The sequence below is a fragment of the Lepidothrix coronata genome, unplaced genomic scaffold (genome assembly GCF_001604755.1).
Source record: "Lepidothrix coronata isolate B3197 unplaced genomic scaffold, Lepidothrix_coronata-1.0 Scaffold48, whole genome shotgun sequence".
NCBI classification, from domain to species: Eukaryota; Metazoa; Chordata; class Aves; order Passeriformes; family Pipridae; genus Lepidothrix; species Lepidothrix coronata.
Genome location: NW_016690228.1, coordinates 5,504,403 through 5,527,879, shown reverse-complemented (window position 1 = coordinate 5,527,879; position 23,477 = coordinate 5,504,403). Strand labels below are relative to the sequence as shown.

General features: G+C 37.6%; 1 protein-coding gene across 3 annotated transcripts in view; it reads right to left on the bottom strand.

Moving 5' to 3' along the window:
- The window catches only part of TRPC4 (transient receptor potential cation channel subfamily C member 4), a 132,622-nt gene that overhangs the window by 38,093 nt on the left and 71,052 nt on the right, over positions 1–23,477 (bottom strand). The window lies entirely within an intron of this gene.

Sequence of the window (23,477 nt, the reverse complement as noted above, 5' to 3'; positions counted from 1 at the left end):
CATGCTTTAATACTGACAAAACTCTTAAAAATACATGACAAAAGTCTTTCACGATAGGAACTAAGCACTAGCATTCCCCACTGTTTCACTAACCCTTGCCAGGATATAAACCTGTCCTGTGCAATATTTTATGCTCTGTCTGATCCTTAAAATTTAATTTCATCAAAAAACCTCAAACTCATATTTAATATTTTTCAGATAGCTTTTTACAGGAGCTTTAAGTATATTCAAGGTTTTATGTCATACCTTTCACTGATCACTAGTTCCTGTTTCCCTAATGTTTTCTTTTATAAAGGGGACACAGAGTAACCCTATCCTAGAGTTGACACAAAACAAATAAAATAGAAACAAACAAACACAAGCCTCCACAACAAACAATAAAACAACAAAAAAAACAAACTAATCGCATAAAACAAACAAATAAGTGGGAAAAAAAAAACAAAAAACAACAACACAAAAAGAGAAAAGAAAGAAAATAAGCATTTTTCTTCTGTTACTGTGGTGAGTTGACCCTGCTGGATGCCAGGTGCCCACCAACACTGCACTATTACTCCACTCCTCACCTGGGTAGGGGAAGGAGAAAAGATATAAGGAAAGGCTAGTGGGTCGAGATAAGGACAGAGAGAGATCACTCACCAGTTACCGTCACAGACAAAACAGACTCAACTTTGGGAAATTAGTTTATTACTCATCAAAGCAGAGTAGGATAAACAGAAATAAAAGCAAATCTTAAAAATAGCTTCCTCCTACCCCTCCCTTCTTCCCAGGCTTAACTTCACTCCAGAATTCTTTATCTCCACCTCTACACTGGTGCAGAGGGATGGGGAATGGGGGCTGAGGTCAGTTCATCACACATTGTCCCTTCTGCTCCTTCCTCCTCAAGGGAAGGAATCCTCACACTCTTCCTCTGCTCCTTCGTGGGGTCCCTTCCATGGCAAACAGTACCCCATGAATGACTACGACATGAGTCCTTCCCTCCGGCTCCAGTTCTTCATGAGCTGCTCCTGTGTGGGTCCCTTTCCACAGGGTGCAGCCCTTCAGAAACAGACTGCTTCAGCATGGATCCCCCATGGGGTCACACATTCTACTAGAAAAATTTCTCCAGTGTGGGCTCCTCTCTTCACAGGTCCTGCCAGGAGCCTGCAGCAATGCAGACTTCCCATGGGGTCACAGCCTCCTTTGGTCATCCACCTGCTCCAGTGTGGAGTCCCTTAGGGACTGCAGGTGAGTATTTGCTCCACCATGGACCTCCATGGGCTGCATGGGGACAGTCTGCCACAAGATGGTCTTCTTCACCACCTGCAGGGGAATCTCTGCTCTGGTGCTCAGAGCACCTCCTTCCCCTCTTTCTCCACTGACCTTGGTGCAGAGTTGTTTTGCTCGCATATTCTCACTCCTCTGTTCCCTGTCTGAAGTTGTGCCTGTGCAGTAACTTTCCCCTTCTTAAATCTGCTATCTCAAGGTGCTACCACCACCACTGATGGGCTTGGCCTTGGCCAGCGTCAGGTCTTGGAGCCAGCTGGCATCAAACATGAGGGAAGGGAGCTTCTTACAGAAGCCACCCCCGTAGCTACCCTCACTAACAAAATCCTGCCACGCAAATGCAATACACTTACACAAATATGTGTATTACATATATACATTGGATTAATTATATCATTAGCTGAAGACTTAGTAAAGCTATGCAGAAACTTTTTCTCTCTTATAACAAAATTGTTTATTTACACCAAATAATTTCAGATTTGAACTCTAATCAAATGCACCAAGTTTGAGATTTTATATTATTTTGATAATACTTATAACCACAGGAACCAAGTTCCTTTGGGGATGAATAATAGGTAACTTCTCAAACAGTTTCTAAAATCACTGGGATTACCACTGTTAGAAAATTCTATTTAGTTTGGAATGAAATGAGAACCAGCATCCATCTTTCTATATATGTCTGGAACTTGTCAGAATTGATAACCTGAGCCAAATTCAAACCTGTGTCATGCTAGTGTCTTCAGCAGGGACATATTTGCCCAGCTGTCGCTGACTGTTGTGAAAGACAAGAAAATTTACTCATAAGAATCTTAAAAATAGCCTTACAGAAGAGTAACGGAGTGTACTATTCCATTAGGAAAAATGCATTCTCAAGGTTTCAGGGTGTTGGTTTCTAGGTAAAAATGTCTGGAATAACACTACATGCAGTCAGAGCAGATGGTTTCAAAGTTATTTTTTAACGGAGGTGTCCCTACAAAATTTTTCTACTCAATTTGCTTGAGTACATACAGATTAGTGCGTTGCTTGCCTAGTGAATAAGTGAGACTTGTGGACTAATTCCTCAGTAAAATATTTCCCTCTTTTTGCCCCAGAGTGTGCCAGGTCCATGTTTGTTTCCTCTTCTTCATAATATCTTCCTAATATGTATCCTCTCACCTAAAAGTAACCAGTTCTTAAGTCTCGCCTGTACCCCCTTTCTCAACACCTTTGGGCCACCCTCACAGTATTTGGGACCCAAGTGAAGGAACAGCTTTCAGTGGCTAGCAAAGACTGGTGATAGATATAGGTAACCTACTCCTTACCAAGCACAGCTAAAAGAGAACTAATTTCTCACGCTGTAATGTCAAGAAAACTAAGTGAAAGGAGGGTTTTTTCCAATGTCCACCAAGTACTGGGCTGTCCTGGATCTGGGCAGACAAGAAATGATGCAGAGGTACCTCATGCCATGAGGAGATGCTTGCTGACTGAACCATCTGGAGAGTCCTCTACAGAGGGGTGGGTACTGGGTTGCTTAGTTCTAATCTTTAAACAGATTAATATGCAAAACTGCCAGTGTTAATAGAGAAAGTACTTTTGTGCAGGTTTAAAAAAATGTTCCTTGTCTCCTAATACCAGTGTTGGGACTGGGTTGCTAAGGTACAATGTGTTAAGACTATGATTGTGTTCTGAGATATAGGAAGTTTTTCAGTTAATGCAGAAAACTTTCAAATCCCAGACATCAAAGAGTCAATTTTTTAAATCATAATTTTAAAAGAAATTAAATATGACTGTGACAAGACAGTTCTAGCACTGGTTGGATCCTCTGACTATAGGAGAACATTTATATAGAGTATACATTCAGTATGCCTAGAGTCAGGGGGAGCACCACTGGTAATGTACTTTAAATTACTTACTTGACATAAAATATATAAGAAGCAATTAATGGTATGGAGCAAACATATAAAATACTATGTCAGCATTTTAGGAGCTGCATGCATAGGGAAGCAGTTCTAGTACCGCAGGAAAAGGTCTATAACAGAAAACAAAACATGGTGCCTACAGATGATATAATGCATTTCTGAGAGGTCCAAATATCCAGTTTCATGCTGTTAGTTTTTATGTAACAACATACTGGCAAGGTTAGTTAACAATGTCATGAAGCAACAAAAATATCTGGCTCTTCACTTTTCTTTCTGGTTCTGAGTTTCATTGGCCATATAAGATATGCTATGACACACTACAAAGTATTCTCTGGACAACTGGAAAACTACTTTAAATCTCTTGCTGACACTTCCTTTAAATTATGCTTTTCTGTTTCATTTATCAAGGAATTGTATGATGCTATTAAAAATGTCCAAATTAATTTTCACAAATTTGACTACTTCCTTCATTTTTGTGGTCAAGAGATTGTCATCATATGCTGTGAAATATGTTCAGTAGTGATATCAACGTTTACTACATTAGCTAAATAATGAAAGAAGTTTTTGAATGGGGAACAACTGATGCACCTTGAAGAAAAGTGTACTCAATGGTGAACCCTACAGCCTTGTTCTTCAGCCACACAGAGAAGGGGAGCCGGTCACTGCACACTGCATCTCCCTTTTGTCCTTGTGGACCTATTTCCTTCAGAGAAAATGAGGGGAATATGTTGTGAACCTACTGTTTATCTTCATGTGTAATAAGTTAGTATTTGAGTGCATACAGGAACTGGCAGCAGGGAAGCCTTCCTGGGACTCACAGTGTAAATGCTGGCTGTACAGGCTGTCTCAGAAACATTACACACAGGTAAAAACCAGTTCTACAGATCAAGTAAGTTTATTGGTGATTATTGTATTTTATTACTGATCCTGAATTCTTATTACACTTGAACTTTTGATTTATCCACTGAAAAGCCCTTCTCTACAGAAAAAAAAGAAAAAAGAAAAAATGTCTTCATGGCAAAATTTTTTGGTCAACTGACATTTCTACTATAACTACTATAAACCTTTCTATTAAAAAGAAACAGTAGAACTGGGTGGAAAAAATATAGTTCCAAGCATAAGACAATTCCTGTATAAATGGATGACATCACATCTAAGACGATCACATATTAAAGCTAAGTGGACATATAAGTCCTCTGCTGAACTAGGAGCTAAAAATTTTTTTTTTTAAATATTTTACACAAATATTTTGTGACTAGCAGAAATAGAAATACTCTGTGACATTTTTTGCCAGTCCTGCATTGCTATGCAAAAATATTTTCATGGTAGTATAATTTTTCTTCCTTAATTGGAGATATAACATTCTGAAGTATTCCCTCACTATTCTTGAGTATCTTTTGTACTGTCAGTATTATGTTGTTTAACTTTGACAATGTCTCCATATAATTAGCAATCAGCAAGTTTATATTTTCACATTACAATGGTTTCCAGTAGCTTCCACCAGTTTGTAATTATGCAAGGGATTTTGCTATAATGATTATTCCTGGTTTCACATCTTTAGCTTCTTCATAGAGTCTGCCCATCTGAAAATGTTTTGGTATTCATTCTCTTAGTTGTCATGCTGGGAATTGGCTCTTCCCTGAGACTGGTGAAAAACAGAAATTATTCACAGTGCCAGCAAAAATAATCTGGTATAAATAATAGCAGAGCCTGATTATAGTGATATTCAAACATATATATAAAGCAGAATTTCACTTTTACTGCTGATTAAATCTGATATTTAGTTTTGCTATAATACATATCTCTCAGTGGAAATGATGAAGAAATGACACAAGTAATACTATTTATTGTATATGGTCTTTAGAGAAATAATACTTCCATATACCATCAGAAGAAGTCAAGTCAGTTCTTTACTGTACCAAAATTTCAGTTTTTTTTTTCATTGTATTAGGAAATATGCAAAGATATAAAAAATGTCCACTTATAATAGGGTACTCATTTATACACTTACAAAGCAGTCTAACAAAATCTGAGGTCTAAATTAAATTCTCATTCTGACATCAATAGGTGGTTTAGTATATATTACATAAAAAGGGATGCCATTTGTCATCTAGAAATGAAAGCTGGAAAAGTTATTTCCTTTCTGATTTAAGTTCAAGTGAGCTATGCTGAAGCACAAAGAACTATCTATTCCTGATAGCATTCTCTAACAGAAATGTTAAAGATCTTTTTGGGGGGAGGAGCCAGGTGAAAATGTTTATTATAAAGTTTCTTATTAATACTTCTTTAAAGTCATGGCCAGATTCTTTGCTGTACTCCCATTACAGTCACACTGGTAGGAAAGGTTAGCTCTGAGGTCTGCTGCTTTATCACACACAGTTCCCAATGATTCTGTTCCAGTTCGACAAAAATTAAGCTCAGTTGCTTTTTCTTTCTCTGCAACATTTTACTTTTCATATTTTACATATTTTCACAGACATTTAATAGAAACCCAAGCTCTTCTATTTAGTTTAACTTCAAATTTACATTTCAAAATTCTCTTGGTCGTGAAAAGTATATTTGCTTGGCACTAAAGACAGATTCAAGTCCTGGTCTCATTAAGTAGATTCCTAAATTTGTTAGATTGCTTCTCCCTCTAGAGACACCACTGCATGTTCTTTTCTGTATCTTCCCCCAAAGGCTGTATTTGTGGATTTCAGCACTTACTCTGTGAGGACCACTTCATTAAGACAAATAACACTGAATTGCAATTTAAATGCTTTAACATTACCGACTGGATCAGCACATTTTGCTTTCTAAAAGCTAGTGACTGTGTTCTGGACTCCTTTGGGTATAGTTATACTGTCTGTTTTCCGCCTCAGGCCAGAAGCCCTGATTCCTGTGCCAATTACTATGAATCCTCTCATGTCCATCCCATCTAAACCTTGTGCCAACTGGAGCAGACCATCATTATAAACATGATTCTTACTGTACACAAACCACTGGTCAGCTTCTTCTCAGTTCTATCTGCAGTTGTGCCATTACAGGAACTAATGAGCTCGGTGTCATGGTTTAGCCCCACCTGGCAAACAAGTACCAGGCAGCTGCTCGCTCACCAACCCATCCCTCGCAGTGGGATGGGGAAGAGAATTAGAAAAAGGTAAAAAACATGGCTTGAAATAAGAACAGTTTAATAACTGAACTAAAGGAAAATATAACAACAACAATAATAATAATAAAGAAAAAGAAAGAGAGGAATAAAACCCAAGCGAAACAAGTGATGCACAATACAGTTGCTCACCCCCTACTCACCAATGCTCATCCAATCCCCAAGCAGTGATTGGGCCCTCCCAGCCAGCTTCCCCCAGTTTATATACTGGGCATAGCTGGGGGCAGCTGTCCTGGCCATATTCCCTCCCAGCCTCTTGTGCACCTGCTCACTGGCACACCATGAGACACTGAAAAGTTCTTGACTTAGGATAAGCACTACTTAGCAACAACCAAAACATCACTGTGTTATCAACATTATTCTCATACTAAATCCAAAACACAGCACTGTACCAGCTACTAAGAAGAACTTTATCTCAGATGAAAACAGGACACTTGGGATCAGAGCACCAGAGCACACCAGGTTGTATATCATCAGGGCAACCTGCGTCAGATCAGGTCTCCATAGCAAAACAAATTCACAGCACAGATGCTTTCATCATAAAATCCAGAGTTTACATTCCTCTTACCAAGAATAGAATACAATGTTTGGGGATCTTATTATAACTATTCTATTGTTTAAGTTCAAATATGAGGAGGAAGGAAACAAAAGGAAAACATAAAAGTGAAGACTGAATGTTAAAAGGATTAATTAACATTATTATACAAACAATGACATTGCAGGTTTTAATATTTTAAATTTCTCATTTGCCACATCAACACAAGCAGAAGCTCTTACTGTGATTCATTACTCCTCAGTAAAATGAATCAATACAGAGAAAACTATTAAATATCTATTAAAAAAGTCAAGAATTATGTGTAACTGCAGAGATTCTGATTAATTGCTTTTAAAAGGCAACAACAACTGAAATTAGAATGAAGTTCTAAAGAACCAGCTATGCATGAATAGCATTGTTAGACCTTCCAGTGGTAAAGAAAAGCGAATCGGTTGTTGGGCTGTGGGATGAGTGTGTAAAATAGCTCCAAACTTTGGAACTGTGATGCTGGTATAATACTTCTAGTTCCCATTCTGGGAAAGTGTTAGAACCACCACAATTTAAAACATTTTTGCAGGGAAAAACAATTGCAAAATCCCTGTAAGTATCTGCAGAGAGAATACACTATGAACTTATTTCTGTTACATTGGATGCCTGGTTTTGCCCACCCAGCTGTATTTCAATACATAGCAAACAAAAAATAAGACTGATATTTATATGCAAAATCCTGCACTTAGGACACAATAACCCTGTGCAACAGTACAGGCTGTTTCATGGTTTAGAGGGTAGCTTTGCAGAAAAGATCTGGGGACACCAATAAGCAAAAAGATGAATATGAGTGCGCACATACTTGAGTAGTCTCTGTAATTCCAATCCTATTATTCCCAAAGCACTCTTCAAATACCTCTGACACCAAGTTTACTGTCTGCACTAATAGCTTCTACAAAATACACTAACTCAAAGGGAATAGAAATAGTAGCAGATCATTCTCCCAGTATTCATTCTAACACTAGGTAAATTGAGACGATAAACATATTTTGTTTATAATCTCAAAAGTTCAAGTTCATTTCAGTAGAACAAAATCAATATATAGTCTAAGAAACTTCATATATCAACACACAGGTTGTAAAAAGGAAAAAAACCACACCTCTGGACCAGTGAGCAACTAGCACGCATCTTAAAGCTCCTTTCCAGCCTAAATGATTCTATGATTCTATGTTTCTTATATCCAAGATGGTTGTGTGTCCTGTTTTGGTAAGCATTAGCAGCCAAAAGGAGTTAGGATTTAAGTTAGTTACAGGCCCACCATATGACAAAATCAATGACTTCCCTCACATCCAGATAATTCTACCACTTTGTCTACTTCGTGACAGAAGGAAAAGTTACAAATTAATAAAGCAACCTTTCAAAATTCATGAGGGAGCTGCAAATATGTTGAAAGCAACTAAAGAACATAACACAGTGTGAGTTTAATTGGAGAAAAATTAGCTGTGAAAAGCTTTGAGTGAGAGATGGGAAGGAAAGCAACTGGAACTGCTAGATTTTTCCTCTGGGTATTTCTTGCTCCAGTGAGAATTTCTATTGGCATCACTGGAGACCACCCTGATCCCCATTTGTGCAGTTTGTTGCAGAGACCAAACAAGGCAGAGAGACATTCTTAGCTCCATTTTCCTTTATTGATCATCCTTTCAGATTTGAGCAGGGTATTGAGTTATTTGGAAGAAACCTGACCACAAAATTTTTAATTCTTTCTTTTCTCCATTTTCAGGCTTGTTTTGCCTGTTACTGTGAATAGAAACCTTGGACGAGTGATATTTTGTCACACTATTTATTCTTTTCTATGAAAACAATGGCAATCACTTTCCAATAGCACCAGGCAAATGTAGATTTCACTCTGTTAGCTTAGCTTTATGAGGTGCCATCATGCATCCTTGTATGCAAAATGGATGTAAGCATAATTATTCTTGACTCCATGCTTATGCTGTTCTAGCCAAGTGTTAAGAGAGCCAACAGCAGAATCATGTTGAACTCCAAGGTTTCCCAGTTTCTTTAGAAGTGACTGTTTATGTTGTGAAGCTTGTGTGGAACTGATGATACCAAAGTTCCCCAAAATCAGTGGGAATCCAGTTCCTGGAAAGCATAGCACAAATTTGAAGGCTGACTGAATATAAAATTAGATGAGGGAAAAATAAAAACACAGACTGATTACAAAGGCATTCAAACTAAATAAAGCAATAAACAGCAAATTTTTCTTTTGAAAGTTCTCCATTAACATAAGTAGATCTGGCTTTGTAGTTTCACAAATACTTAGGAACAGAATGTATATAGTCACTCAAGATACTTTTCTTTCTCTTCAAATATTTACATGCTTTTTATCTTTAGGTTCCTCTTGTTTAACTTGGCTGTGTGTTTATCTGAGAATGTTAAGGGCTGAGAAATCAGATTAATCACCCAGCTCCTACATAAAGACTAAGCTGAAACGATAAGTCTTTGGCAAGGATGCTCAGTGAGCACTATTCTGAGACCATTTGCAGGAGATACGCATGTGAATCTTTAACAGATTTTCTGTTATTCTGCATCGATTTTATCAGTCACATGTAGTCATGTGTGACTTCTGTGGTTTAAACACAGAATATGAATCTTTGAAAGAATTGCAAGGGAGTATAATTGCTTGCTCAAAAGCCTTGCTCTCCAAAAGCTAGTTACACCTAAGAATAGGTTGTGGTTGAAGAAAATTACCTTCTCTTGTGAACAGATCTAAGAAATACTGTGCTTTCACATTATGGAAAGATACCCACTACAGCTGTTAATGAAATTCTGTGAATCCAGCATCTGCCAGCCTGTATAAATAATTACAGTCCTTGAGTTGTTCTTTCCCCTTATGAAGCTCTGTAATTTGTGGCAAAACATTTGAGTTTGGGTATCACGGATGAAAACCTGGAGTTACTCTTGCTGTACAGATGCCTGAACACTGCTGGTTTCTTTCACGATGAACCAATGATGAAGGAATCAATAAAGAGCTCATTTTACTTGAGCTTTACATGCTTTACTTTTAGGGATGTTTAGGCCTCACCTAGACTGAAGAAATCAGTGACTGAGTCTGAGTACTTGACCCCTGGCATACCCACTACCTATTGACTCTCGCCTGGTTCCATTTCCAGCCAGCTCTATGCAAGGAAAATCTGCAACTTGTAGTAGGCTGTTTGCATACAAATCCCTTTCTGTGTTAGACTGGCCATACTGGGTAACCCAGCAGATGCTTTTCTTTGCCCAACTTTCATAGTATTTTCTTATGGAGATGGAGTAGAACAGATTGGCTTACAGTTCAAGGTAAAGGAAAATATCTTAAAGTGTGGAAGAAAATGATACTTTGTAAAAAGCTAGAGGTGGAAGAAGCATATGTGGAATGATAAAAGCAAGGGTTGTTTCGGTCCCTGAAGGTTTGAGGCTACATTCTTTCTTGACAAATCAGACAATTCATTCACTGACAGAGAAGTACACTCCATAGGCTGTTGTCACTGCCTGGATGATGTGCATGCCCTAGACTCTGCTCCAGCAAGTCAGAAAGGGTACATTTCTAAGAAAGAGCTGCTGTTTAAGCCTTGTGAAAGATAGTTCACTGGTACTCTGAAGGAATATTTTCTTCCGTTTTCTTTGTTCTCTTCTGTGCTGTTTCCTGATCATATCATGAAATCATGATTTTTTAAACTGAAATTTATTTGAGAATCAGACATACATTACAATTAAGAATAAAGAAACTTATTGTATAGTAAGAGAAAAGTGAATAAAGAGAGGAAAAAAATCCCAGGGAAACCTACAAAACCCACTGAAGTTCCTATGTGACATGCAATTTAAATTTAGATTGCATGTGTACCTTTACCATCCTCTGCACCTATATATAACATACAGACTTGAGGAAAATCAGCCAGGTGGAGGACTTCTCCCGTGGCTGACAGACAGGCTGGGTGATGTCTCCAGAGCTAAAGTCATCTTTTCTTTTTTTCCACAAAATCCAGCCTGTAGCTGCAAAGGTCTCATGCTAATGCCATCAAATACTGTAGTCAGGGATGCAAGACATCTACTTTACCACACACCCCTCTTAAATTTACACCCAAAATACCTACTTCCTGAGGTTGTGGTGGTGAGACCCTAGTTTCTCTTTGTTACTTACTACTGCCCACTTTGTGTCAGTCAATTCCAACCCTTACAGAATCTGTAGTGCTCCCAAATCCAGCCTCTATCAACACAACAAAACGGTGATTTCTTCAGTGAGAGGCTGAGAGGAGCCAGCCAAAAAAATCCATACTTCATAACTAAACCATAAAGTGAACTAAATTATGTTATAATTTTGCAGGGAAACATCAGCAGCAGCACTCTTAAGTTTTAACTGTGAACTCCTTTAGGGTTTCGTGAAAGAACTTCAAGGACAATCCAACATCAGTCATTTTTGTGGGGAATTTTAGAAACTCCAACATGGGATGTGACAGCTTCTAACCTTGACAGCTTCTTCTCTAACCTTGACAGCTCACAAAGGTGAAAACTCACCTCCTATTTTGAAAAGAAGACTTAATGGCAGATATCACTACTGCTTTGGGGAAATGTTTTTCCTTCTCTGAAGTACTGAACTTGCTGAACTTGCTATGAAACCCAGCTTTTCCACAGAAATTGAAGGAGGATAGAAGCCAAAGGACCAATGGCTAAAAGAATAATATTTATGTTTGTATTGGCAGAATATTTATATTGGCAGTGTTATGACTGGTCAATTTACATGCTTGATGACAGAGGCTTCCAAGCACACTGGCTACAAAATATATGTTTCCTCAGTTCTTGTCATCAGATCATAGAAAATCCAGCCTAGAATGGACCTCAGGAGGTCTCTTGTCCAATCTTCAGCTCAAACCAGGGTCACTTGTGAGATAAGACTGGGTTTCTCAGGGCTTTATCCACTTAAGTCTTAAAAATCCCCAAGGATGGAGACAGCACAACCTCTCTGGGAAACCTATTCTACTGTTTGACTGTCCTCCTGTGGAAAGCTTTTTTTTGTTCTTTATATTCATTCCAAAAGTTTCTTCTTTCAGCAGATAACCATTGTTCATAATCCTTCCACCATGAAACACTGTGAAGAGAATCATCATAGAATCATAGAACACTTTGCGTTGGAAGGGCCCTTAAAGATCATCTGGTTCCAAGGATATTTGCACTGACGGACACAAAGCTGGATGTGATTCTATGAGTGCTAATTAGAGTGGGACAATCACTTACATCAATACACTACTTAAGTTCCTTTTACTACAACCCAGGTTATTGTTACCCTTCTTTGCTGCTTGTGCTTGTTCAGATGGAGGTGCTCATATCTCCAGCTCCTTGAGGCTTGAGGGCTTCCAGGTGGGCTTAAACCACAACACCATCCAATCATTTTTTTTACCTATCTTTTTCTTCCCTCCAGACTGCAAAGTTTTAACTTGATTACAACAACATAGTGAGAAATGGTGCCAAAAGCCTTGTTAAACTTAGGGTAAATATCTTTGGCCACAAATCTAGTTAGTGTCCAAGTGGTGTTTCTGTGGCATGCTGAATTTGACTGGGATAGAGTTATTTTCTTCATGGTAGTTAGCATGTTTTGGATTTGTGCTGGAAACAGGGCTGATAATAAAGAGATGTTTTTGCTCTTACTGAGCAGTGCCTCATAGAGTCAAGGCTTTTTTCTGCCTCTCACCCTACCCCATGAGCAAGTGGACTGGAGATATACAAGAAGTTGAGAGGGGATACAGCCAGGACAACTGACCCAGTGACCAAAGGAATCGTCCATACCATATGAAATTCTGCTCAGCATATAAACTAAAGGGAAGAAGAAGAAAGGGTGGACATTCTGAGTGATGATGCCTGTCTTCCCAAGTTAAACATGATGGAGCCTGGCTTTCCTGGATATGGCTGAACACTTGCCTGCCCGTGGGAAATAGGGAATTAATTCCTTGTTTTGCTTTGTTTGCATGTGTGGCTTTTGCTTCATTTATTAAACTGTCTTTATCTTAACCCATGAGTTTTCTCAGTTTTACTCTTCTGATTTTCTTCCCCATCCCATGAGGGGAGAGTGAGAAAGCAGATGTATGATGCTTAGTTTTCAGCTTTGGTGCTTATGTTTACTCTAACTGCAAGTTGCAACAGAAAAGCAAGACAATCTAAAACCAATATAGTCTTAAGTATTGATAGGATCTTGTTTAAACATCATACATGTACATTGTAATTTGCAATGATTATACCTGGAAAGATCAGTCTGAAAAGAAAAAGTTCTCCTATGGCCAGACTAATTTTGCCAAGGTTTAATACAGAACAAAGAAATTTTTTTCACAGTCTGATTAGGAAGATAAAACCTTAATATACTACGATAATGATTATTTCTCTTCATCCAGGTGTTATTATGCTACTTACCTTTAATTTGATTTGACTAAGATACAGGGAATAGGGCCACATGCAGTGAAAGAAAATATTTTTTCAGTGAATATTAAAGCTTTATCATTTATTTCAAGATTTTGAGTGGTTTCAAATAATTCCACTACAGGTTTCCAGCTTTGGAAATAATGATGAAGAAATGCCTCAACACAAGTGGAGTCTTGCAGGCTGTCACAGCCTCTAACAGTTCTCTCTTGCAAAACTTTCCGCCTAATCTTCAGAATTTTCATGCAAAATTGAGGATTTTTCCCTCAGACCAAACCTCTGAAATGCAGCTTTGCGTGATGCTTACTTCTCCAGGCAGATTCTTAGATCACACAATGCAGTAGAAGGGATTCCTGTAAACAGGTTCATCATTTCAGTTTAAGGGGCTTTTCCAGTTCTCAGAAAAACAGAATATCAAGACTTAAAAAAAGATAGCTTTTTCCCACTGTTACCCACCTTACAGAAATTACATACTATTCTTCTTTTTAGCCTGAACAACACATCTAGTTGTCCCATGTCTTCTCTGCAATAAGTGTAAACAAAATAGCTAGTGACAAAACCGATTTTGTTCTTGGATGGCCTGAGTTGCTGTCTGGAAATGTCTGTCTCTTCCCATCAGCTATGAAGGAACACAAGGCTGGGCTGCTGACACAGATACCTTAGTTAAATACTTGAGGTTATGTGGAACGCGTCAGGGACTCACAGCACATGCACACCACAGGAATGGCTATTTCTAGTTTCTTTCTGTGTGGTATTAAGAAGGCAGAAAAAAATACTGGAACGTATTCTATTAATAATGTGGCAAACCTTTTTTACCTGATGTTACACTTTCAGCTTGTCTTAATGCCAAACACCCCTTAAATGAGTTGTCTTTTTGTGAACCATAGCAGGGTTGCTCATGAAGCCCTTAAGGTTAGCTATTTAGAATAACCTTTAATTTAAATTATTACACTACCCTCTAATTAAGTATTATTATATTTTATGAATAGCAGTCAGAGTAAAACATTTCCTTTTCCTTTTTATCCACCTAAAAAATGAGCCAGACCCTGTTTTTGACAAATACAGCATAGGCATGTTGGACTTTGCAGACCTTCAGCAATTTCTACTTTCTGAAGATCTGCACTGGTCTTTCTCTCCCACAAATGTTAAGGACCCTCACATTTATCCAATACTACTCAGGAATGAAACACATTCAAAAGAATAAAAGTCGTAAATTGATGGAATAAAGAATATGCCAGAGGATGTTCAACTCTGGATTTCTTTCTTCTCCTATTCATATGCATTCACCTTTGGCTTCTCCCTGTTCCTTAAAACATTCTGCAAAATCCTTCCTTATCAAGTCCTTGCTTATAGGCAAGCGCTCACCAACAAGTGAGACTATTCTGTCCATAACAAAAGAGTTTTCAATTTCTTAAAATCTTTTCTAAAAATGTCTTATTTTTGTAAAATATCTCCACAACCAACATATTTCAACACTGAAGAATGTCATCCTATTATTTGCAGAAGAAAGCCAAGTGTCTTCATAAGGAGGACTTTTTGATAGTTTTGTGTAAACATTTTCTTTTATGTATGAAAAAAACCCTAGAAGTTCAAATGCCAACACTCAAACTTGAGCATTATATGACTTTCAAAACACAAGCTCTTGTTTGTCATACCAGTGTCATATTCAACATCTCTCTTAATTTTTTTACTTTAACTCCTGGATTTGTAAAGTTTAGAAAATATTATTCTCTATTCAATCGAACATAGTTCTAATCTCTTTGGAGGCACAAGAGTGAGTTTCTCTAACAGGCATTTGTTTTTCTCATAAATCTTTTGTTTGATAATGGTTGTACACATTGATGGAGGCAATGGATGAAGAAGCCCTTCACTATTTTAATCTTGATAGCTAAGACTTAGAATAAATCAAGGGGTAAGGAAGAAGAGAAGAATGCTCTGTAGACATCTGGTGGAACAATGAAAAGAGAGATTAAAAGAATGAGCAGACAGGCCTAAAACAAGTTTGCTTTGGCTCTCTTGTTTTATTGTTCAATAAACATGCATCTTAATGAAGAAAGCCAGGCAGTGAAAAAATCTGCACTATAACAGCATGCCGAAGCTTCAGTCAACATGTTCAAATTTGCCTCAGCTGGTTAAGCAGTTTTAGCCCAATCACACCTAGCAAAGAAAGGGCACAGTTACTTCTTGGACAGGAGGACAGAAAGCTTTGTGTAAAGGCCTCCTATGAGACACATAAGAGGAGTTGCTTAATCTTGTCCTGTGATCTAAGGACAGGAAAAATAGAAAGAATAGAAAATTAGAAATATTTAACTATACTCCTCTATGAGTTAGATGCCTGTATGAGCTATTTATGCTACAGGGGCAGTTACCAGGGCTGAAATAATAAGAATTATTTAAAGCTCCTGAGCTTTGCCAAAATACCTTGCAGTGGGGAGTGAAGCATAGCTGCTGGTGCAACTGTGGCAAAAGGTGTATGGAGCAGGAGGAAAGAGCTGCACAAGGGAAGGGTTGGCAGAAGTCAGGAATGGAGACCATGGGAGGAATGGAGACAGCCAGAAGATGCAAATCTCACAACAGCTCAGTCTGGGGCTCATCATCCAGACAAGCTAAATAACTTCAGCTGTGGGCTAGATGCTCTTGCAGGGGTGAGAAGAAAAACAGCCAGATCCCCAGAAATTACATGGAGGGAGGAAAGAGGGCTGTAAACTCCTAAAGTTATAGGTTTACATGTATAACCTACATGTATAGGTTTACATGTATAATTTATTTATTCACCTTGTTCAAGATTTTTTTTTTCTCTGAAGTTCTATTTCTCAAGCAAATGTTTTGTAATTCTAAGTAGAAAAAAAAATAGCTCATGGTGCTAAATCTACCCAGGTTTGTAGGGAAACTTTTAGGTGCATTAGTAGAGTTGCCTTCAAACCAAAGAGTTGTGCACTGCTAGTTAGAGGTGTGGAATGCTGGTTGTTCCTATTTGAGGCAGATATCCCAGCACCATTTCTTATAAGGAAGACATGGAAAAGGAACAGAAATGAAATATTTCCACTCTACTTCATTAACAGTAAGTCTCCCCTTTGAGTTAATTACTTCTAGCAAGGGTTCAAAATAAAAAGACATTGCTGTCAGTTCATGAACAGTTTAACTAAAACTGTGATGAGAGGCTTGCAGCTTGTGTGTAGCATATAGCATTCAAAGGTTATTGATGCCTTCTGAGACACTGTTAATTAGTTATTGCTGAGATTCATTTCCCCTTAGGTGGGCTCTAAGTCTTCAGAATTTGAAATCTCTGTTACCACAGGGTAGAAACTGCAGTTGATGCAATAACTTGTCTAACTCACATCTACATTTTCAGTGCCTAGTGAAGTAATTCTTCTAATTGCAGCACCCTGTTTCCCTACCCAGCCAAGAGAGATAATGTTTCTGGAGTTAACGTACAAGTCTTATCTTGAGCAGACAGGATCCCCCTCTGTGCATACCTTTGTCTTTTGACCATATAAGGAATTTGCTCATATACTCTAGGAGAATTGCTTCACCACAACTAAATGCTGTATTTAGTAGATGTGCCCTGTGATTTAAGAACATTTTTCTTAGGAGCAATAAGTACAGCTTCCACAGGGACACCCACACTTCATTTAGTGTTGTTTGACTAACTTGATTTCCTTCTATAACAAGGTGACCTGCTTACTGGATGAGGGAAAGGCTGTGGATGTTGTCCACCTGGACCTTAGTAAAGTCTTTCACACCATTTCCCACGTCATTCTTCTGAAGAAACTGGAAGCTCATGGCCTGGATCGGCTAACCTTCACAGGTTAAAAAAACCTGTCTGGATGGCCAGGCCCAGAGAATGGTGGTGAATGGAGTTATATCCAGATGGTGTCCAGTCACTAGTGGTGTCCCCAGAGCTCAGTATTGGGGCCGTTACTGTTAATTCTCTTTATCAATGACCTGGATGAGGGGATCAAATGCAGTTTTCAGATGTCAAGTTGGGTTGAAGTGTTGATCTGCTGGCAAGTAGGAAGGTTCTACAGAGGGATCTGGACAGGCTGGATCGATGGGTTGAGGCCAATGGTATGAGGTTCAACAAGACTCAGTGCCGGGTCCCGCACTTGGGTCACAACAACCCCATGCAGCACTACAGGCTAGGGGAAGAGTTAATGGAAAGCTGCTCTGCACAAAAGGACCTGGGGGTGCTGGTTGATAGAAGCTGAGTCAGCAGTATACTCAGATGACCAGGAAGGCCAATGGCATACTGGGCTGTATCAAGAATAGTGTGACCAGCAGGACCAGAGCAGTGATCATTCCCTGCACTCAGCACTGATGAGGCTACACCTTGAATTCTAAGTTCAGCTTTGGACTCCTCACTACAAGAAGGACATTGAGGTACTGGAGGATGTTCAGAGAAGGACAATGAAGTTGGTAAAGGGTCTGGAGTGCAAGTCTTATGAGGAGTGGCTGAGGGAATTGGGGTTATTTAGCCTGGAGAAGACAAGGCTCAGGAGAGACCTTATCACTCTCTACAACTACTTGAATGGAGGTTGTGGTGAGGTGGTTGTAGGTCTCTTCTCCCAAGTAACGAGTGATAGAATGAGAGGAAATGGCCTCAAGTTGCATCAGGGAGGTTTAGTCTGGATATTAGGAAAAAAATTCTTTGCCGAAACAGTTGTCAAGAACTGGAACAGGCTCTTCAGGGAAGCAGTAGAGTCACCATCCCTGGAGGTATTTAAAAGACATGCAGATGTGGCACCTAGGGACATGGTTTAGTGGTGGACTTTGCAGTGCTGGGTTAATGGTTGGTTGATCCTAAAGGTCCTTTCCAACCAAAATGATTCTATAATCAATTAGAGGAAGACTTTAAGTATGTGTAGCGGATAAGCTACTTACATAATTCATACTATTTAACAATCTGTGGAGTCTTTATCTATAAACACAGAGACTTTTACATGATTTACAAAGCAAACATATGACCTGGTTTAGAGTACCTGGCTCTTGCCTGAAAAGATGTTTATCAAACTTTTTGAATACTGTGGCTGAGAGTCTGCAGAAATGGGTCTTTTGGATACACGGACCCAAATGTGCATATATCACTCCTCTCAGTTATGTGATTCTTAGACTAAACATCTTTTCCTTTGGTGTCAAAAATGTCCAAATATTATCAGAGTCTGTTTTTTGTGAGGTTTTGTTATTTTTTACAGGGAGACTTGTGAGTGCACCTTTGCAGTCTTTTGACAAATATTCATATACACAGTGACTTGCTACACATGGCTGCTGTGTCTCTGCTTATGTTTCAGGTGTGGGGTTTTTTAAAACATAGGATGGTTCTTAAGATACTGTCTTTCCAAAGTAATTCCTGCTTGCAGAGTTGGTAATTCAGGTTTTTGCATCTGCAAGATTTTTTAATGAGAAATCCATTATAATAAAAATTAAAAACACTACTAAGAACATGGCAACTTTTGGTTTCAGTACTTTAAAATTATTTTCTCCAGGCATTGCTGAGAGATGTAATTTTGAAAAGGTAATTCTTGCTTTCTATCATGCTTATATTGGTTTCTATAGTAATATGATATGGATAATATTAGGTATAAGAATTTCATTCTCCAAACTTTTAAAGTCCAAGTGGAGTAAGAAAAAACTGTAGAAAAACAAAATCCTTTATTGAAATAAAGTGTTTAGGCATCAACCTGAAATTACACATTTGAAATGATTTGACATGGTTTTTTTCACTGAAAATCTCATTGAATTTTTGAAATTATGTAAAACATTTCCTTTTCACTAAGTCTGTATTTTGCATAAAAATCTAGAAAGAACTGATGATTACATTTTAAAAAGTCCTCTTTTGAGCAAAAGCAAACAGATGGTTATTATCAAAAACAAACAACTTTCTTTTTTATCCTGTAGCATAATTTTTCTAGAAAACAAGACTAAGCTATGAAATCTAATTATCATATTTTGTATTTAAGATTTAATCTAGTCTGAACTGATTTCCCTAAAATATTTTCCCTGAAATTCTTTCTAATAAGGCCTGTACTCTTGTTAAATCCAAATGTTTTTAAACGTGTGAAATTGTTAAACCCACTCCCTCTTTAACTCTGCCCCTTTGCCAGTCCAGGGTCTGCAGCTGCTCACAACTCAGCAAAACAGGGCCTGCCCCTGGGAAGGGGAAGCTGCTAGAAGGTCAGCTACGGGTATTTGGAAGAGATCTAGTAGTTAAGCAGCTGCATGTTTGGTAAACATGGGGAGAAGTGAAAATTTAGAAATAGTTCTATGTTTTAAATCAAACTTTTTAAAAAGTTAATTCATGATCAGGAAAAATACCCCTCCAGAATTTTAGAAAATTCAGTTCTTCCTTCTTTAGATACATCTCAACATCATACATAACACTGCAAGGAGGCTAGATAAACTATGCATTTATTTTGGGTTTTTAAAAATAAAAGCAGAAAAAAGCTTATTAAAATGTTTGCAGAGCATCAAACTGAAGTCAGCAGAATTTAACCTGTTTACATCCAGATAATATAAAGTATTCCAAATTTACCAATTATCTTGTATTTGGTGAGGAAGGGAAAGATGATCAGCCTAAACTAAGAATGGAAACGATAAAGAAAAGAAAAAAATAAAACCAAACCAAACCAGCTAGCATTTATTCCTTTGAAAAATGAAAGAGAAAAGGTTAAGTTACATACTTTAAATTTCATATTTCCTCTGTGTTGATATCAGAATGTCTAATAAAAAAGCACAATGAGACAGTACTGCCAATAATTATAACCTCATACTGTTACTATGTTTAAGTTTATACAGCTACAGTTTAAATGGCATGGGACAGTTAGTATGAGGTGAAATGAAACAGAGGTATAAATTACTTTTATAAGTATTTAAATTCCACTAATTAAACTTACTGTGAAACAAGAGGATATTGATTCAGTCTATTTATCTCCTCTCTTCTTTATTTCACAAATAAGGGAAAATTAGTAAGCATTGCACTTTTTAACATTTTTGTAGCTTTATGCTTAACACCTAAATAGAACCAAAGCTAAAACAAAGTTAACTGAAGAGTGAGAGACACTGGGATTTTGCTGTGGTTTCTCTATTAAAAACTCTCAGTATAGGAGAGAGAATATGCAGTTCACAATGAGTGGCAAAGATAACTGTCTTCTAATCATTAAAGACTGCTACTATTCTCTGCTACTTAATTGCATTTTTGCACCAGAGGTTTGAAATTTACTTGAGCTCAGATTTTCTTGTGAATCATACACAGAACTGGGGAGTTCCCTTCTACATCCTTGAGTGAAGCTGCAGTTAAATCAGATAACATTTTTATTTGTTTCAGAAAAATGGGAAACTTATTTCTCATTGCACATTCTGTGCTTAGAATGAATAGAATGAACAGAATCCAAAGCAATGAAATTGTGACAGCCTTTATAAAACCAAGCTCTCCCTTAGTTGAGATAATATTATACAGCAGATAATTGGACAACAAAATGTTTGTGCCCAATGCAGGGTGGCTGCATGACTTCAGAGAATCTCCCTTTTCTGCTGCTGGTTTTAGACCAGGCAACAGCAGGTGTCAGAAACAGGCACCATAAGCATCAGTAATGTGTCTGTGCTTAAAATCAAACAGCATCATGAACAGAAAAAAAAGGTACCTTGGATGTTCTATCCTATGTGCTATGCTAAAAAGAAATTGTGGGCAAGCACGCAAAACATACGTCCTGGCAGATACTCCCTAGTTCTGCCACATAACTGTGAACAGATGTTATCCACAGTCTTGCCAGACATTATCCCACAGTGTAAACTTGAAAGTATAAATCTCTTTCAGTATCATCAGTTATTAATGAAAGAAGATAGATGGTTTTATCGGGGAAGTTTCTTTCTTGATGATACACAGAGGGTTACCTCTGACATGACTCTATGGACTAAGAATTGATACAACTGAGATGCCTTTTGCCAGTATATGAATGAGAATTACAGTATTATGTCAAGTGAGAAAGGAATGGAAATGCAGAGATGAGCAACTTTTACTGAAGAGAACCTCAAATCCAATTGACATAAGGTTTTTGGTTTGTCGAAGGTCCACTTCAGGGGCAAAATGGTGAATATGAACAATGGAGACAGCTCTGAGAAAGAATGTACTTTCTTCATTTCCATACACAATAACACAGGTGGTACCAGGGGCTTGCAAACCACTACACCAAGCAGTGCTTAATCCCTTAAATTTTAAGAGTTCATTACAAGGCATTTCTAGATTTACGTTTTAAACACCATGTTATCTGGAAAGCTCCTCAACAACTCCAAGCTTGGTAATGATCTTTTCACATTTGTCAATTTTCCTTTCTTTACACAATGAAAATTCTTTGGCATCCACTTGTTTGCTTCTACAAGTACCCTTAATATTCTGTTCCACCCAATGTTGTGTGTGGAGACTAAACGAAGTCATATTATCCAAAGCCTACTCCACTCCTTTACAAGGTTTACTTCTAATATGTTTCATATTCACTTGTTTACAATGACCAAAGGAATTGTTTCTAATACTTTTCGGTGTTATTTTCAACTTGAAAGGAAAAAAAATAATACTTAACTCCTGAGCTCTAAATCATTAAAACAATATAAAAGGACACATGTTCTAATTTTATTTGTCCACATTCATCACTATTTTGTCACTTTCAGACGCCATTTTTGGACTTACAATTGGACATTCCGGACAACCAGACGTGATTTCTTACTCACGGGACTCTGAACTCAGCCCCAATATGGTGTTATAATGTCCTTTGGTAATAGCATGAAAAAAGGTTGAGATGTTAGGAGTGGTAAAATAAGAGGGGAAGACAACGCATTATTATCTGTTTTGCTGTTTCGTTGGGGGGGCATTTTAAGAAATAGAAATTGTAGTTGTTAAGTCTGAAACAGTGCCATCTGAAAATAATCTTCAAAAGCAGTGACTATATTGCCTAAAATGTTATACTATTAAGAGCTTCTGGCTGGGTTCTAGTGCCTGAGCTGAAAGAATCTGAAGACCCTGGAGGCTGCTGTATTGAGTGTCAGTCGTAACATCCTTAACACAAGAAATAGAAAGACCCATCTGATGTATTTTCTTCATGATCTGTATGCACCAGGACAGCCAGAATCCAAGCAATTGTTATGCCTGAGGTAAGTTTCTTGATCTTAGAGCTGCACCTACTAGAATATTGTTGTAATAATCAGAAATAAAATGACTGAATAGTTACAGTGGCTACTATTTGCTCCATCACCCAGTATGGAATACATATAAGAACACAGCAAAAGAATCTAATAGAACTTGATTTTACTTCATTGAGACTCAAGTGGTAGGGATAGGGGGAAATATTTATAGAAATTAAAAACGTGTATAAAGCATAAAAGATCCAGTGGATTGTAATTGTTTCACAAAATCAGCATTGTTTTAATGTTTGCTATTATGAAGAATCATAATCAGCTGTATTACTGCAACTTAATTAAGTACAGGAATCAGACGCAACTACAAAAAATATTTCACCCTACATATGTTTATCACTGTCTCTATCTCAAATTAAGAAAATTCAAGCTCTTTGTTAAGATTTAAAAGAAAAAAAACAAATAATGAGAGGTCAGAATTTTATTTTGATGCATGAATCCTTGAGAAAACAGAAGTCCAAGCCTGATTTTCTTAAATGACTGTAAGACAAGATTGGCATTGGCATTTCAAGAAACAGAAACAGTAGTCGTTAAGTCTGGCAAAATATCATCTGAAAATAATTTATGAAGGCAGTGGATATGTTCTCTAAAACATTATACTATAAAACATAAAATCATACATTTTCTGGAGGAAAAAATGCTTATTAGAAGACTTATGATGTCAGATACCAAATGAGAATTTTTCCAGCAGAACTTCAGTAGGTCCTTACCTTAATGGTAGCTTCTTAGAATTACTAAATTGTGTTTAAAATGGACAAAAGAATCATTTGCACATTTAATTATTATTTCTGCAAACCTTTCTAACATACTTAATATATTAACACATTTACTATTATATTTTGCAGAACAGAGATTTAGCAGTGATAGACAGACTAGCTCAATATAACACAGAAGTTTCTTAAGCGTTTGCCATAATTTGTATGAACAAGTACTATCGAATTACTAACAGCATTTTTTTTGCCTATAGACTTCCACAGTTCAGCTGACTTTGTACGTACAGGTTCCAAATAAGATCATA